Raw genomic sequence first — 16,496 nt, 5'->3', positions numbered from 1 at the left:
TACTAGATGTCTCTCCATAGCCACATTCTGGTGACGCTTACAAATGTTGAGCCTCGAGTTTCAGATCTAGTATTGGGAACATGCTAATGGAAGTGGCAAATGCATATGGATCAAATTTGGTTTGGCTTTTACGGATTTCAGGTTTGACAAAGTTGAATTATCAAGTATCAACCATGATCAATTTGCCTTTACCCAGAATTCAGCAGAACTTGAATTTTGCATGAATTAAATAGCAAAACAAACTCTGAAGCTCAACCCCCTCATCTTCGATTGTCAGATGAACAAACACGAGTTCATTGATTACTGCTCTATGCTCCTGCGGCAGTGCTAGTACAAACTTTACCATTGTCGTCGTTACAATGCTCTGAAGAGTACAGGCAAACTACTTCAAGCTCCCAACAAGTATAGATAATCATTGGTAACCCCGGCCCTAATGCAAATAACAGCCTTTGATCTTTTATCTTCTGAATGGCTAACAGTTATGGTGTTCGACTATTTTTGTTCCATTTGTCTCACTTTATAAGTTAAAAATTTGATACTCATCTAAGTAAAAATAATCTTAAATTTCCTAAATTCAAGTGAAAATCATAGGAAGACCTCAACTCCCTAACTTTGATTGAATGTCGTATTTATATACAAAGTGAATATAAGGTTAGCATATTATTAACAACTATATGTAGGTGAAGTTTACTTATCATCTAGTTTTTTTTTTTTTTTTTACTATATTTTTCCTAACCTTTTATTAAGATTAAGATTAAGACATGATTTACAAAGTTTGACACTTTGACCCTTTTTAATTGTTATTGTAGTCATCTCTATCTTCTCCTACCATTTAATTTACGTGATCATATAAAAATCTAATTATTATTAAATATTACTAAAGACTTGTTCATAAGGGTTACTACTTTTATTAAATAACTATATATTAATACTTCAAATTAATTACTAATTTCAGGTTAAGGGATCATAACGATAGTCATATCATAATTTAATGTCAAATTTCCGAGTCATCCCATTAATAAGAAATAAACACCTCAAGAGAGAGAATTGTGACATGATGGTATAACTATCATAGACACTATAGACGAAGTTACTTGACACAATTATTTCAACAACAATAAAAAAGATCAACTTATATACTAATAACAAAAGGCCAAAAAGGTGATTTTTAAGTGTTCTTTAATCTCATGCACCAACACCTCCCATGGCCTCGTCCCCATTCACTTTTAAATATTTTATACAAGTCAACAAATAAAAATAATAACATAGAATGATAGAAGTGCCTTATTATTATTATTATTATTATTATTATTATTATTATTATTATTATTATTATTATTATTTTATTATTATTATTAGAACAATTGAAAAATCATATCATATCTATGGATTGATCAGTTTTTCATTTTAAATAGAGATTGGTGATAGTGATTTTCAACTCGAGGATCTCCTAGAATCGGAAGGGAAGGTGTAACCATTTAAACTATTCATCACTCTCACAAATAACCTTAATATAAAATGAAAATATAAAATATATAAATGCTACGAGTACTCATTCATTATACATAAAAGATACTACTCCGTAATAAAGTACCAAAAATTAATTAATTGTTATGAAATATTTGTGGATATCCATTATTTATATAAACCCCATTATATGGAATACAAGTACACTATATATTCTCTTTCAATCTCTCATCTTTCCCCTTATTTTACAACACGTTGTCAGCACCAAAGCTCTAATCAATATGTAAATTTTATTGTTGATTTCTTAGGTTAATGATTAATTCGTTGTATACTGAATGTGCTAAATTATACTCATTATTATCTTGTTGTGTCGCATCTTGGGAAGAAATTATAAGGGGATTAATCTTGATCGTGAGTTTTGGTCTTTTAATAATGAAATCACACGTTTCAAGAATGTCATATCATTCCCAATCCCCATTAATTTATTTGGGACTAGTACAAGGAGTCTCACGATATTAATAATTTGGTTACAAAGAACTACTTTATAATAGATTAGCCTTAATCAAGGGTTATACTTTATTTTCTTTTCATTGAATTTTTCATGAGTTACATGCTAGCAGATGACGTTGACAACATGAAGTTGACGATAAGGCTAGTTTTTATAGTGGGCAAGGTTTTTATATCAGGAAAGTTCATTCTCAACTATCCTGTTATTGTTAATTTTAAACCTTTACATAATATGTTTATATTGTTTCCCAAATTTTCGTATTTTTATTATTCCTGGAGTTCAATGAGCAATTTGGGAATAGTTGAATTTTGATGCAGAATAACTAATTAGTAGTTTTGTTTTGATTATGAGTTTTGTTTAGTTTGAATCTAAAAGGGTATTTAGATTTATTATTGGGGTTAATTTTATGAACGTATGGTTTTCATAAAATTGTATTACATATATTTGCTAGATTTTGGTATTACTTTTCCTATCCGTAAATGAGTTTGGTTATTTCGCTATGTTTGATAGCAACTATGAATGATTTGATTTAGCAATTATTTACCCATGTCTAATGCCTTAAATGTTTGTAAATTGTACGAAGAAAGCCTAAGGCATATGTGAAACTATTTATAATTTATGTATTGAATTATGTTTTTATATTTCAAGTATGATATGAACCATGTGGTTTTCCACTAATGTGAACGTGTTAATGTTGGTTGCTTATGTGCTTGTTTCTATTTTCTAATTAAGCTATATCAGGCAATATATTGATATAATTTATCGATCCGACAGTATAGTTGATTCAATCGATTCAGGTATGTTTTTATTAAAGTGTGAAGTAGTAGGTCCTCATATTATTTTTACCTTCTCATTCAATTATAGTATTATGTACCTACAAAGGTAAATTGAATATGATTTGCGGACCTGAAGTTCCTTATATTTATAAAGAGTATTCATGTCTTATTTTTACCTTCTCTTTCTGAAAAATGTAGATGGATTGGTATATATTCTCATACATATGAACTTGAAGTTCCTTAATTAATTAAATATATAGCAAAAAGTGTGATATGAGTTCAATTAATTAAACATGACATTGTGAGAAACTATACATAATTATAAGAGGTTTTTTTTTTTTTTTTTTTTTTTTAAGATGAATGTAATTGGGCATGAGGAACATGATAAGTGTTGTATAAGTATAATTTTATATAAGCATGTTTTTGCTAAAAGGAACATGTTACTTGATACATGACATTGCCAAAAGAATTTATGGCTTAAAAGTTGCAAGGATTTTAAAGGTTGTTGGATTGATTCATTCCATACCCCCATATACAAGGATTAGGGGGAGATTGTATGTTACCTTGCATATAAATAATAAAATATATTGATGGTCAGTTTGATACATACAATAACTTAAATATCAACGATTTATTTAATAGAAGTGACCACATGTTCATTAAATATTTTGAAATGATACCATCCTGAAGATGGATATAAACAAATGACATATATCATATACTAGTTATAAATGCTCTAATTTAAAGTTGATGTCCTAAGAGTACAACATCAATTGTTGATGAACCTATAGCATGCCTGAAGCGTGATAAATCAATAGGTTCTAAAGATAATTAAGTATCTTTGAAAAGGAAAGGAGTAATGACAAATTTGAGGAAAAGGTAAATATCATTACATTTCTAGAAGAAATCACTTTTAGTAAAGTTCATATGTTTCATGATTATATACAAGACTTTAGAAGAGTATGAATTATCCAACAAGATTAACATGTATCAAGTTTATAGTTTAAATTCCAGTAGAGTATGAGTAATTATTGGATAAAATATTAATTGATTGTCTTGCCAATTGTATAAAGAAACACATGTTGGTGTTTTAAAATCACGTCACATTCATGGCCATGCATATAGTAAGTTTAATAAAGTGATCACTAGTGTTGAAAATTGACCAGAGTTCAAATTTAGAGAAGTGATTGGATGTGATAATTAAATTAGGTCATCCGGGTTTAATAATAATTACCCGTAATGGAATCCTGAAGTTTCATTTGATAATGTGTTGACGCTTTCTCAATGTTAAATATATAAAATGAATTGAATGGCAAGACGTAATATTGATATTGAGTTATATTTGGATTGTGAGTTTTAATAATTTGTATTGATGAAAATTTCAAGATTTAATATGTTTTGATTTTTTTTATATAAAGGAGTAATGGCTTAAAAAAGAGTAATGGCTGACCAGAAGTTCACCAAAATAACTTATATATTATTGTCAACTATCAAGTGATCAAAAACTCACCAAATACACTATTTAAGACTACTACATTTTTTATCTAATGCAACGGTACAAAAATAGCTAATACAACGGCTAATTTCATACCGTTGTATTAGACTAGGCTAATACAATGGTTTATACTAAAACAGGTCTAATACAACGGTTTATAATAACCGTTGTATTAGATATAAGAATCCGTTGTATTAGACTAGGTCTAATACAACGGATCAAAAAAAAAAAAAAAAAAAAAAAAAAAAGTAAGTCTAATACAACGGATAAAAAAAAAAAGGAAATTCGGAGGGGCCTTATATTGGGCCTAATGCCCTAAGTTCACTCTCTGCCTCTATCTCCTCTCTATTTCACTCTCTTCCCCTCTCTCTTCACTCTCATTCTCTTCCTCTCTTCATGCCTCAAAGACTTAAATTTTTTGTCAATTTTTCAGATATTTTTCCAATTTTTTCGTTTGTTTTTAGTTTTCAATGTTTCGTTTTTTGGGTTTTTTTTTTCGGTTTTGGAATTTTTTTTTCGTTTCTGGATTTTTCTTTTTATTTTTTTGGGTTTTTTTTTCGTTTTTCTGGGTTTTTTTCGTTTTTATGCGTTTTTCGTTTTCATTTTTTGTTTCGTTTTCAGATCTTCGTTTTTCATAATTTACTTTTTTGTCAAATTTTCATATATTTTTTCAATTTTTCTTTCGTTTTTCAATTTTTTGTTTTCGGTTTTCAATTTTTTAGATCTTCTTTTTTCAGATGCAAACGTTTGTTTTTGTTTTCCAGATCTTGTTTTCGTCTTCGTTTTTTGTTTTTTTGTTCTTTATTTTTCAGATTGTTTTTTTTTGTTTGAAATCTGGGTTTAATTGATTTTCAGATCGTTTTTTTTTCGTTTTTCAGATCGTTGTTCAGATCTCGTTTTCGTCTTCGTTTTTTGTTTTTTTGTTCTTGTTTTTTCAGATTATTTTTTTTGTTTGATTTCTGGGTTCAATTTCTGGGTTCGATCTCGTTTCTTCTGGGTTGGTGTTTTTGTTTTTTTGATTTCTGGGTTCGTTTTTTTAGGTTTGATTTTGATTTCTTGGTTCGATTTTGATTTCTGGGTTTGTTTTCGATTTCTGGGTTCGAATTTGATTTCTGGGTTCGCTTTTGAATTCAAGGTTCGTTTTTTCTGGGTTAGCTTTTTCTGGGATCGTATTTTTTTCCAACTTCAGGGTTTTTTTGGGGTTTTTTTTTTTTCAGATCTGGGTTTGATTTCTAGGTTTTTTTTTCAGAATTCAATTTTTTTGATATTCGTTTTCAGATTTTTCAATTTTTCGTTCTTCGTTCTTCGTTTTTCAATTTTTCATAACTTAGTTTTTCTTATTTTAAATTCTAATGATTTAGAGATGTATCAATACCAAAATTACGATGCGAAGACATTGATCAGTTGAACTTCTGGGCTTGGACAATCTGGACAGGATTTTGGACAATATAATAATATTAATAATAATATTAATAATAATAATACTAATAATACTAATAATAATATAATAATAAAAATAAAAAAGAAAGACCTAATACAACGGAAGAAAGACGCAATCCGTTGTATTAGGTTCCGTTACTCCAAAAAAAGAGGAAAGGAACCTAATCCAACGGACTGAGCAATCCGTTGGATTAGGTTCCTTTTACCGTTGTATTAGACCTAATCCAACCCTAGCAAATGTGACGGTTGCTAGCCGTTGTATTAGGTCTATTACAACGGTTTTGAACACCTAATACAACGGAAATAGGGGTTGGATTAGCTCTCAAATGTAGTAGTGTAAGTCTTTAATGATCCAAAAGATCATCACCTATTAGAATTACGAGCAAGTGATTTATGCTTGTATAACAATTCTTTTGATTGGGGTTATTATATGTCAGCACATATTAAATTGGAGAAGAAAGAAAAACGTACAACTGCAACATATGTCTCCCCATTGACATTGATCTCCAGAAGATAAAATATTATTGAAAATTTAATAATAAATACACATGAAATATAAAGTTAATGAATAAATGATTCTTCATCGAAATTGTTCTCCAAAAGAGATAAATTTTGATTGTGATCCTCCCAGTGAAATGAATTTTAATGCAAATTTATATACTAAGTTGGTATAGAATTAGACGCCCCTATAAAAGAGATATATTACCAACTTAGGGGAAGAAGAAATAGCAAAAGTTGGGAAAATCAAAATAAATAAATAATATATATGATCCCTATAATGGTAGTTTGAAAAGTTATATATATGCCAACTTTTATATATATATTATCAAGATATGTTGCACATTTATGATTTGATTTGTATTCAGTTATGACTCATGTTGCATAGCGTTGAAGATACATTTTGGTCATATTAATTATGTGTATACATTGAGATAAAATCTTGCCAATTGTACTTGAATCAATACACCTGAAGTGTAGGTTATATGATCGGTTCCAAAATAAAGATATGTTTAATAGATATGATATTTAGCAAGATAGTGCAGTTGACACTTATAGTGTAATAGTATATAAATATCATAGTGTATGAAATATCTTAAAGTAGTATAGATATCTGAATTATTATAATAGATGACCTATGATATAAGAAAAATTATGATGGTACCAATGAGAAATGTATTCAGATATCATAGTAAAATAACATGCGGAATGTAAGTTAAAGGAATTTTATGATACCGGTACATAATGGAACCGATGAATAATATGCATATGCATAATGGAATGGACTAATAAGTAAGGGATCTGAAATATATGTACATTTTGATGTCGACATAATGATAATGATCATAAGTTTATCATGGACCCGAAGTCCAATGAAATATGGATTTTTAAATCCACACTGTACAGTGTCTTGCATCATTTTGAGTCTTATTTTCATGTGCATGAGTGAGTCATAAGTTAATGGATATTTATTGCATATATAGGAAGTTGTTAGATGCATTACTCATTGTATATTTGTTAATATGTTATCATATTTTCTATATCTCATATTGCATGTATTAATTTCATACAATAACTGTGGTGTATGTAAATGTTCATTCAAAGTATAGTAAGGTATGTTTACAACTTTGATTGAAAATTAGAAAGAGATTAATATTCCAATGGGCTTATAATTGTGATGAAATTATTGATGACACCGATTTAATTGCACATTATGAATTAAGAAGAGTTCCTGAAGAACTTATATACGACCTATTGTAATATCCAGCCCTACAAAGTTTATATCTTGAATTTGCAATTATTATCAAACTCTTGAAAATCTATGTACGTGACAATATAATTAACATCTCAACCTGAAGTTTGAGCATATGAGAGTTAATGAAATTAACTATTTGTATTTGCAAGAGAGCTATCGTGTCAATTATGAAACGTCTAAAAAATATCAATGGATCACTTAACAATGTTTTTTTATGGTCCAGAAGAACCATAATTAGCGTATATAATTACGTGTGTTATATTATAATTCATATGAGAAGAATGATATTAATAGTATCAAGCTAAGTTTTGTCATCAAATTATTACTCGTATTAATGAATGTTTGGTCAAATAATGATCATCAATATTTATTATCAACGACTTCCAGAAGAAGTCATAACCGTAAAATTTTATCCTTTGAATCAACTATTAAACAGAGATTTGAAATGGTGATATTAGAGATAAACACATATATGGTGAAATGAAGACACTTCACATGTTCACATGAAGACTTGAAGAATTGAAGATGCAACTTCAGCTTAGGAGAGTCGAAGATCAACAAGTGATATTTTACCAACTTATTAGAAGATATCCAACATATTGGATTCATTGTTGCGACACTAGAAGATCTCAAGTTATGTATTCATCAGGGGGAGAAAATACGCGCTGCACTCTTTTTCCCTTGACCATGGTTTTGTCCCAAATTGGGTTTTCCTGGTAAGGTTTTTAATGAGACAACATCTCGAGCGTATTACGAAAAATGATGTACTCTTTTTCCTTCACTATGTTTTTATCCCATAGGGTTTTTCGTAGTAAGGTTTTAATGAGCCACAATCTTCGATAATGGACATCCAAGGGGGAGTGTTATGAAATATTTGTGGTTATCCATTATCCTCCTTTGTATCATTCCGGAACAATCTAGATCTAGGTTTTATATTCTTATATAAACCCCATTATATGGAATAGAAGTACAATGATATATTCTTTTTCAATCTCTCATCTTTCCCCTTATTTTACAACATTAATTACTTTCTATTTTTATTTTATTTTTTGAATAAATTACTTTCTATATTGACCAACTCGTTAAAAAATCAATTTAGACTTGCTCTCCCTTCTTTTTCTCGCAAGTATTGTTACAATTTGCCGCAATTCAATAATTGGTGTGTTTTTTAAATCTATTTTTAACCAACTATACTTGGTCCAAGTTTGATGATTAAGACCCTGAAACAAGCATCCACCATATATGTCTCCTAATTTGCTGTATGTATTTTTAAACTTCTCCTGTTGACCAAAATTATGGTCGATGAGAATCTACTAGGATAAGAAGAAAATATATCTCACGCAATAAATAAAAACATAAAACATTCAATAAGCACTAAAATATGCTCTAATTGCAACATCACTTGCTAACTTTTCATTTATAATAGCTTCATATATAGAAACACCAACACATTACATTTTCTACATACACTTGAGTGTACCTCCAAGCATACCCGAGTGTATGATAGACATGTGTAGATCCCAAACTCTTAAGATTGCCATTTCGAGAAACTAAGCAAAGGAAAGCAAAATCTAATATTTACCATGAAATATGTACATGCATTACCCCAAAGTTTCTTACAAAAGGCAAACAAAACCCAGATATTTTTTATCTCTAAAATTCCATTCGAAGCAACGGAAAAAGGAGGGACTAATCAATGAAAAAAAATTATATCTAGAACTAAAATCCATTAACATCTAGGATTTCATATCTAACTAGATGAGCTGATTATGAATGTTGAGATTGTTGACATAAGCTGATTGCAGCGGAAGACAGGGTGCTGTAGATAACATCACAGTACTCTTTTCTGCTTCGGCTTTTCATCATTCCCCCTCAGCTTCTGCTTCAAGCATGAACTTGGGAAATTTTAGGAAGCAGCTAAAAACAAGTCATATTTCAAAACTGAAATCATTGCAAGATTAATCTTTGGAAAAAGAAAAAATAAGTACCAACAAGTTATGCACGAATGCACCTAATGGTCATAGAAGCGGGAGCGTCTTCTTCGAGAACTGCAGACAGTATCATTACAATTTAGAAGAATTCAGCAAGAGATGCAAACAAGACTTAAATTCATTTTGTGTTGCACAAAACACATGGTACATGCATCTGCCTTCAATAATGAAAGATCAGACGATCAGGTAGAATGATCTAATGGAGAATGTAAAAGGGGGGAAAATTAAGGCTTTTAACCTTTTATCAAGCAAGTGAGTGAGGGCAAAGAGATAGAATGACAGGATTGTAACCAACAATGCAGTACAATTAACCTGAATTGAACAAGTGAGAAACAAAAGTCAAATATAATCAGACAAATGTTGCAAAAAGAAATTTTACCTCCCATAAAAAAGAATACCTGTTAATGAATATTTTAGATAATTTTCTGTTGTTCTTTATTTTAAAGATCGAACTTAAAAATACTTCCAAAAGAAAGCTTTACTTTTTAGAACATACGACATGGAAGTGATGGAATTCTAACATGAAACTTACTTTATGAAAAACATTTACTATGTAGCTTCTATGAAGCAGCACTTTTTTTTGCATCAAAAAAAAAAAAATGAAGCAGCACCTTTTAAGAAAAAAAAAGACACTGACTAACATGAAACTTGCATGACTGTAAATTGGAATTCACCAAATCAATATTAGCTTAATGAGAAGAAAATTCTAATTTCTCTCTGTTTGTCGTTTGAAATCTCTTGCAAACCACCGTTAACCATGGTTTACAGTTTATATTAGACAAATATGATTATGAGGTTGCATTCACATGCAGGCAAGAAACCTGAAGAGATGTAGAAGCAAACATTGAGAAAATTTCTGTCATACACAAAATACTCTATCTAGTAGACACATAATACCCAATTCAACAACACTAAACATAGAAGAAACTAATAAAATAGCATATGGTTCGAAAATTTAGAGGTGAGAGCAAACTAGTAGAACCACATAAAACTGAAAATATTCCAACAAGAATTGACTAGTGCTAAAAGACTAAAACTAACCTTCGGCGATTAAAATTACTTCTTGCAGGACCTCTGGAGTGTATAAATTCATCATCAAACTCATCTCCTCTATAGTCTGGAAATTCTACAGATGTCACAGAGCCATCATCTGAATTTGACGTATCATTGCTAGAACGGCGGCTTCCTCTTCTTGTATCGTTATTTCTTGACCTCCTCCTATTTCGACTATTGCGGAGATTATCAAATACTTGATACAGGATACATGACGTCCACCAATTTCCTTCATCACCAGGGAAGTCTCGAACTCGTCTGCTGTATCATCGTCACCATATTCAATCACATAATCACCCAGAACAACTCCACGCGGAACTTCTGAATGAATGGTACTAAGAACATCCACCATTTCTGATGACTGCTGGAAATTATCCCAGTCAAGCTGACGTGCAGGATCAATTTTTGATGGACGGGAATCAGGGTGTTCTTCTTGAGCATGTTTTTGAAGCTCCGAAAAAGTACCAACAAAAGAACATCGTTCTCTTCACAATAACGCTTTTTCTGATCCAGATACTCTCGGGCCTTATCAATAACAACCCAACCATTTACCTCCCCTCTACATAATGGACAAGTTGGCTTACAATTGCTTTCAGGAACTACTGCAGCTGAATTTTCATTTCCCACTGAAAATGATGTTGGTGGTGAATTTGATTGTGAAGGTATCCCATATGCAGTTTTGAAGCGATCTAAGCAGTTTGAATGCAAGTGATTGGTGTCGCACACATATGAACGACATCCTTTATCATAAGATGAGCATTGAAGCAGCACACTATTATGAGGATAATCCAAGCATACTGGACAAGATATATCATCCAGTTTGTATCCAACTGAACTTCCACTATTTCAGAAGACTTTAATCGAGGCTTAATATCTTCACCTCCACCAGTGCTTCGTTGAGGCCCTCTTTTATAAAAACACTGAAAGGCCATGAACATGCTACACCCAAAACTTGAACAATATTACATAAATCTCACAATTTTCAAGCCACTAAGAGACTCAACCAACTTCTTCACCGAACACTAGCCAATGACTAATTTACGCAATGATTTAATACATGATGCCACTTCTGCAGAAGACAACACTACCTATCAAAACATGTAAAGGTTTAAGCCACTCAAGAAAGACAAGATAAAAGAAGATGGAGAGCACAATTGAGCCTCCACAATGCAGTGATTTTTTTTTTAAAAAAAATTACCATCAAAGGCATTCATAAAAGGTAGATAGAAAAGCGAGCAAAAGTGACATTCAACTTTACAGTATTTATTTGGACCACAAAATGGCACAAGTACATCAAGGTCTACTCCCGCAGTTTCTCTAATGCACTCATTAAACTTTATAGAATTTATTTGCACTCATCAAGTAAGATTGGTCCCTTGAAAAACTAGATGATGACATAGAGGAAAGTATCCAGTTACCGTGCTTGTGCAGACGATTGGCTACTTTTTCAAACATAATCCCAAAGGTAAAAGAAGGAAAACTCATATAAGCTAACAAGTATCAACAACCACCACTCAATATAGATCTCATAGGACAAACAAGTCTAGAGAGGATCAAATGTGCGCAACCTTACCACTAATCACCATAAACCGGTCAATAACCGTGTTTGCTAAGGAGTTCAGGCAAATTCCCAATAGGCAGCTTATCATTTTACATCCAATCACAAAAAGATTTTCATAGAAAATATTATAAATCCTTGGCCCTACCTAAGTCTTAGGGTCTATGAGACCATAAACAATTTTCATTCATATAAATACCTAAACCTTCATGACAACAAATAAACAAAAACCCATAAAATTATAGATGAATAACATTGTAATATACTTAATAAGCTTATAGAAAATAAATATATCGGAAGTAAAACCCCAAAAAAATCCAAACTTCCAACTCAATTTACTAACTAATAAGATCTAAAACCCCAATTTCTTATACATACCTAAAGATTTCAAATCAATCAATAAAAAAAAAAACATTAAATCCACTATTTATATTAAAATAAAGATTATAACAAGTATAATTAAACTGGATCATCAAAATGAGCAACATACACTCACAAAACCCCACAAATCAGTTCAATCATAAAACTGTCAATAAAAATCATATATAAGAGAAAATTTAAATTTAATTCCATAACTCAATTATTATATAGTTAATCTGAAAAAGAACAGGGCAAAAAATCACAAACCCGGAAAAAGTAAGCAATTGAATTGAGTAAAGAAACAGAAACAGATTAAATTTGGAATAAAATTAAAATACCCAGATTGTAAAAATGGGAAAAAAAAATGGATGAAAATTTCAGATACGAAACCTCAGTGAAGAAGAAGCATGAAGACGACATCAGAGAGGTTTGATTGTAGAAGTCAGCTCTTTGGGAGTAGGTAAACTCTTACTTTTTCTCTCTCCTTTATAGCGATTTTTTTTTTTTTTTTTAAAAAAAAAAAGAAAAAAACCTAATAGAAATTTTTTTATTTTAAAAATCAACTTTATTTTTGCTATTTAATCTGATGTGAATTAATTTAAGGGTCGTTTGGTTCACACGGGTAAACGAAATGGAATGAACAAAGGAAATCAAAGAGAATGGAATGAAACCCTTTCTTTATGCTATGTTGTTTGTTTTAAAAAAAATCAAAGGCATGGGAATGAGGGGTTGTGCATTGGTGGTAGTGACTTCTCCAACCACTCAACCACCCAACCACCATCTCACCGCTCGTTGTCGTACTCCTCCACCATCGCTGCCCGTCGCCACACTTTCCCCACCTCTCGCCGCCAGAAAACCACCTTCCCTGCCCACGAAAACCTTCCCCCCGCCACAAAAAACCTAGAAACCATCCTCGTCCCTTAAAACCGCCAGCCGTCACTCCTTACCCTCGAAACCCTAGCCGCTAGGGTTTCGAGGGTAAGGGAGGTGACGGCCGGCAGTTTTAAGGGACGAGGATGGGTTTTCGTGGGTGAGTTAAGATTTTCCGGGAAGGGAGAATTCTTTAGAGGGAGGTGCGACGAGTTTTGATTTGGAGATGGGAAGGTGCGGCACCGAGGATTGGGCGAGCTCCGGCGACACCCGACGAGGACTAGGCGAGCTACGTCGAGGTGGTTGTGCGGTAGGGGTAAGTGGGTAAGGTAGTGGCTGGTGTGTGTAGTGGTGGCTTAGGAAAAGGAATGGAAAAGGCTAAGGGGGTGGGGAATCAAGATAGAAGGATTTTGGGTAAAGTAAAAAAATAAAAATGGGTAAAGGGAATGAAAAAAATGACAAACAAACAGCAACAAAGGGAATGAGGCATATTCATTCCCTTTCCTTTGATTATTAACCCCAACAAAATGGCCCCTTAATCTCATCGGATCTTTATTAGAATTTAATTTGTCAAAATGGAAGGCCAAGACTTTATCTCTGGCTGATCGTAAATGCGTAATACACTTGCGCAAGCCTGCTTATCCTCGATCCCTTACTGTACTATGCAAACCACCAAATTACCTCGTTCTACTTGCGATGAAATTGATTAAAAAAAAAAAAAAGAGGTGTTTTCTTTGGGGTGGTGATGAGGAGCATCGTAAAATTCATTTAGTGGCATGGGAAACCGTCTCTAAGCCAAAGAGAGAAGGTGGATTAGGTCTCCGTTCAATGAGGAAAGCAAATGCAGCCTTCTTACAAATTAGGATGGAGGGTGTTGACGAAACCGAATGCATTGTGGTATAGAGTTCTCATAAATAAATATTGTGGAGGGAGATGTGATATTGACATGTGTCAATCAAAAGTCGGATGCTCAAATGCTGGAAAGGATTGTGGAAAATATTGACATTTTGAAGCAAGGCATTAGCATGGATGCAGGAAGAGGTGATAAAACAAGCTTCTGGAAACGCAATTGGGCGCTTAAAACCCCTTGTTGGAAGTTGTTGACCCTATGCCTCCCTTAGCAAGCCAAACCTTTCTGTGAGGGATTTTTGGGATGCAAACATTGGGTGGAAGTATGAATTATTTGCGGATTACCTAGATGCTAAAACTCTGGCTGCAATTGCTTCTCACGAGCTAGCTGAAGATGAGGATGCAATTGATGAAATTTTCAGGAAGGGTACTTCTTCAAGGGGCTTCTCCATTAGCTCTGCCATAAAATTATTAGAAGAAGTTAGGATTTACCTCATGACAGATGCAGGCTGGCAGAGCATTTGGAGGGCTAGAGTGCACAAAGAATTCATATGTTTATTTGGTTGGCAATGAGGACAGGTTAATGACCATTCCAATAGGTTATTCGCAAATTGACTAATGACCCTCAATGTGGTGTTTTTGGAGCTGGAGAAGATAATATAGATCATATATTGCGAAGGTGCGCCCTGCTGCTACATGGGTTTGGCATAAGTTAGGCTGGAAGAACTATGAAATTCAAGCTCTTTTTCATGTGTTGATTGGTTGTCAATGGTATAGCTCGAGTAAATCTTTGGCTGCGGAGAGCATGCCACTATGTTTTTTGTGTGTTGTTGGTAGTTATGGAGATGGAGGAATGAAAGAGTCTTTTCGAGAGATGTTAATATTCCCTTTGACAGGAAGCCTTCCTCATTGCTAGAGTAGGGGATATAAATTGAGCTATTGATAAGTCTAGCATGATTGATCAAGATATGGGGAGTAAACGAACTGAAATTTTTATCGAGTGGCAATTCCCAAGAGATGGTTGGGTAAAACTCAACACTGATGGTGCCTCGAAGGGCAATCCAGGTCAAGCCGGTGCTGGTGGTTTTATTGGAAGTGAAAGGGAGCTTTTCGAGATGTTCGCGGCCAACTATGGGGTTTGTTCTAATACGAAAGTTGAGCTGCTGGGGGTGCTTCGTGGGCTTGCAATAGCGTGGAATGCAGGGCATAAAAAGGTTATAGTCTCCCTTGATTCGGAAGTGGTGGTGCGTTTATTATTTGAGTAGTGTCCTGCTCACTCTCCTTTCATTCATATTGTTCATAAGTGCAAAGCTATTATCTTGAGACATGGGTGGGAAGTTCGTGTGCATCACTGTTATAGGGAAGCCAATCGAGTGGCCGATTGGTTAGCCAACTTTAATTTGGTATAACTTCGTCTAAGAAATTAGTGATGTTTGGAGCAATCCCTAGGGATCTTAGTGCCATTTTATTGGGGGACCTTTGTGGTGTGGCTCGTGCTCGGCTTGTTCTAGAGAAGAAGGCGTAGTGCTTGCTGTGTTTCGTGTAGTTTAGGTTGTTGTTGCTTTGTTTTTTTTTTCTTTCAGTTCTGTTTTCTTCTTTGTTTATTTTGTCTTTGTTTTCCTTTTCTCTTGTTTTTGAGGTTTGTAGCCTCTCTTTCAACAAAAAAAAAAAAAAAAACTGTAATTGAATTTATTTTTTTATGGTACATACGAGTGACCGAGTGCAATATACGGAGGGTGAACCCGGAAAGAACATTGGCAAAAAAGGAACATTACATACATTTACAATGAACATGAGCATTTGAAAGTGAGGGATAGCCCAAGTGGTTAGAGCTTTTTTCCCGTTATCAAGAGATTCTGGGATGAAAGTTGATCATGACAATAATCTTTTAGGAGCTCCTCTATAGGTGATTGATTTTGGATCTAAAGAGCATTCGTAATATTTATAATTAAGAAAAAACTTAATGATATTATGCAATGAACATTATTTTATATATACCTAGCATGATCCAAAAAAAAAAAAATCGAAAAACATTTAACAATAAATAACGAACATTTATGTGATTAGTAATTACATATATAATTAGTAATTACATATATAAAAAGAACATAGTGCTAATAATTTTCTGTACATTACAAATAAATTTTAAGTACATCATGTTTTTTCAGGTAAATAACATTATTAATCATATAAAGAAAATCACAAGAAATACACATGACCATTATTAAGATGAATTTATAACTATATACTACCTCCGTATTTTATTACTTGCTCCATTTTCTCCATGCGGAGCTTTAGGAAAAATAGTTTAAAGTAATAAAATATGAAAGAAGTGGAGTTAGTGGAAGAATAAAGTATGATAGTTGGAAAGAGAAA

General features: G+C 32.6%; 1 long non-coding RNA gene and 1 pseudogene across 1 annotated transcript; both read right to left on the bottom strand.

Annotated features, from left to right (window-relative positions):
- Nucleotides 1–8,821: 8,821 nt before the first annotated feature.
- LOC110705800 lies at nucleotides 8,822–11,415 on the bottom strand (annotated as a pseudogene).
- A 52-nt stretch (nucleotides 11,416–11,467) lies between these two features.
- On the bottom strand, nucleotides 11,468–12,917 carry LOC110705348. The gene is made up of 2 exons (XR_002508067.1): nucleotides 12,792–12,917; nucleotides 11,468–11,571 (listed from the first exon to the last, which is right to left on the bottom strand). It is a non-coding gene; the product is annotated as an uncharacterized LOC110705348 (long non-coding RNA).
- Between the last annotated feature and the right edge of the window lie 3,579 nt (nucleotides 12,918–16,496).

The sequence above is a fragment of the Chenopodium quinoa genome, unplaced genomic scaffold, assembly GCF_001683475.1.
Source record: "Chenopodium quinoa cultivar QQ74 unplaced genomic scaffold, ASM168347v1, whole genome shotgun sequence".
NCBI classification, from domain to species: Eukaryota; Viridiplantae; Streptophyta; class Magnoliopsida; order Caryophyllales; family Amaranthaceae; genus Chenopodium; species Chenopodium quinoa.
The sequence above is the reverse complement of the archived record's forward strand: the minus strand, read 5'-3'. Positions and strand labels throughout refer to the sequence as shown.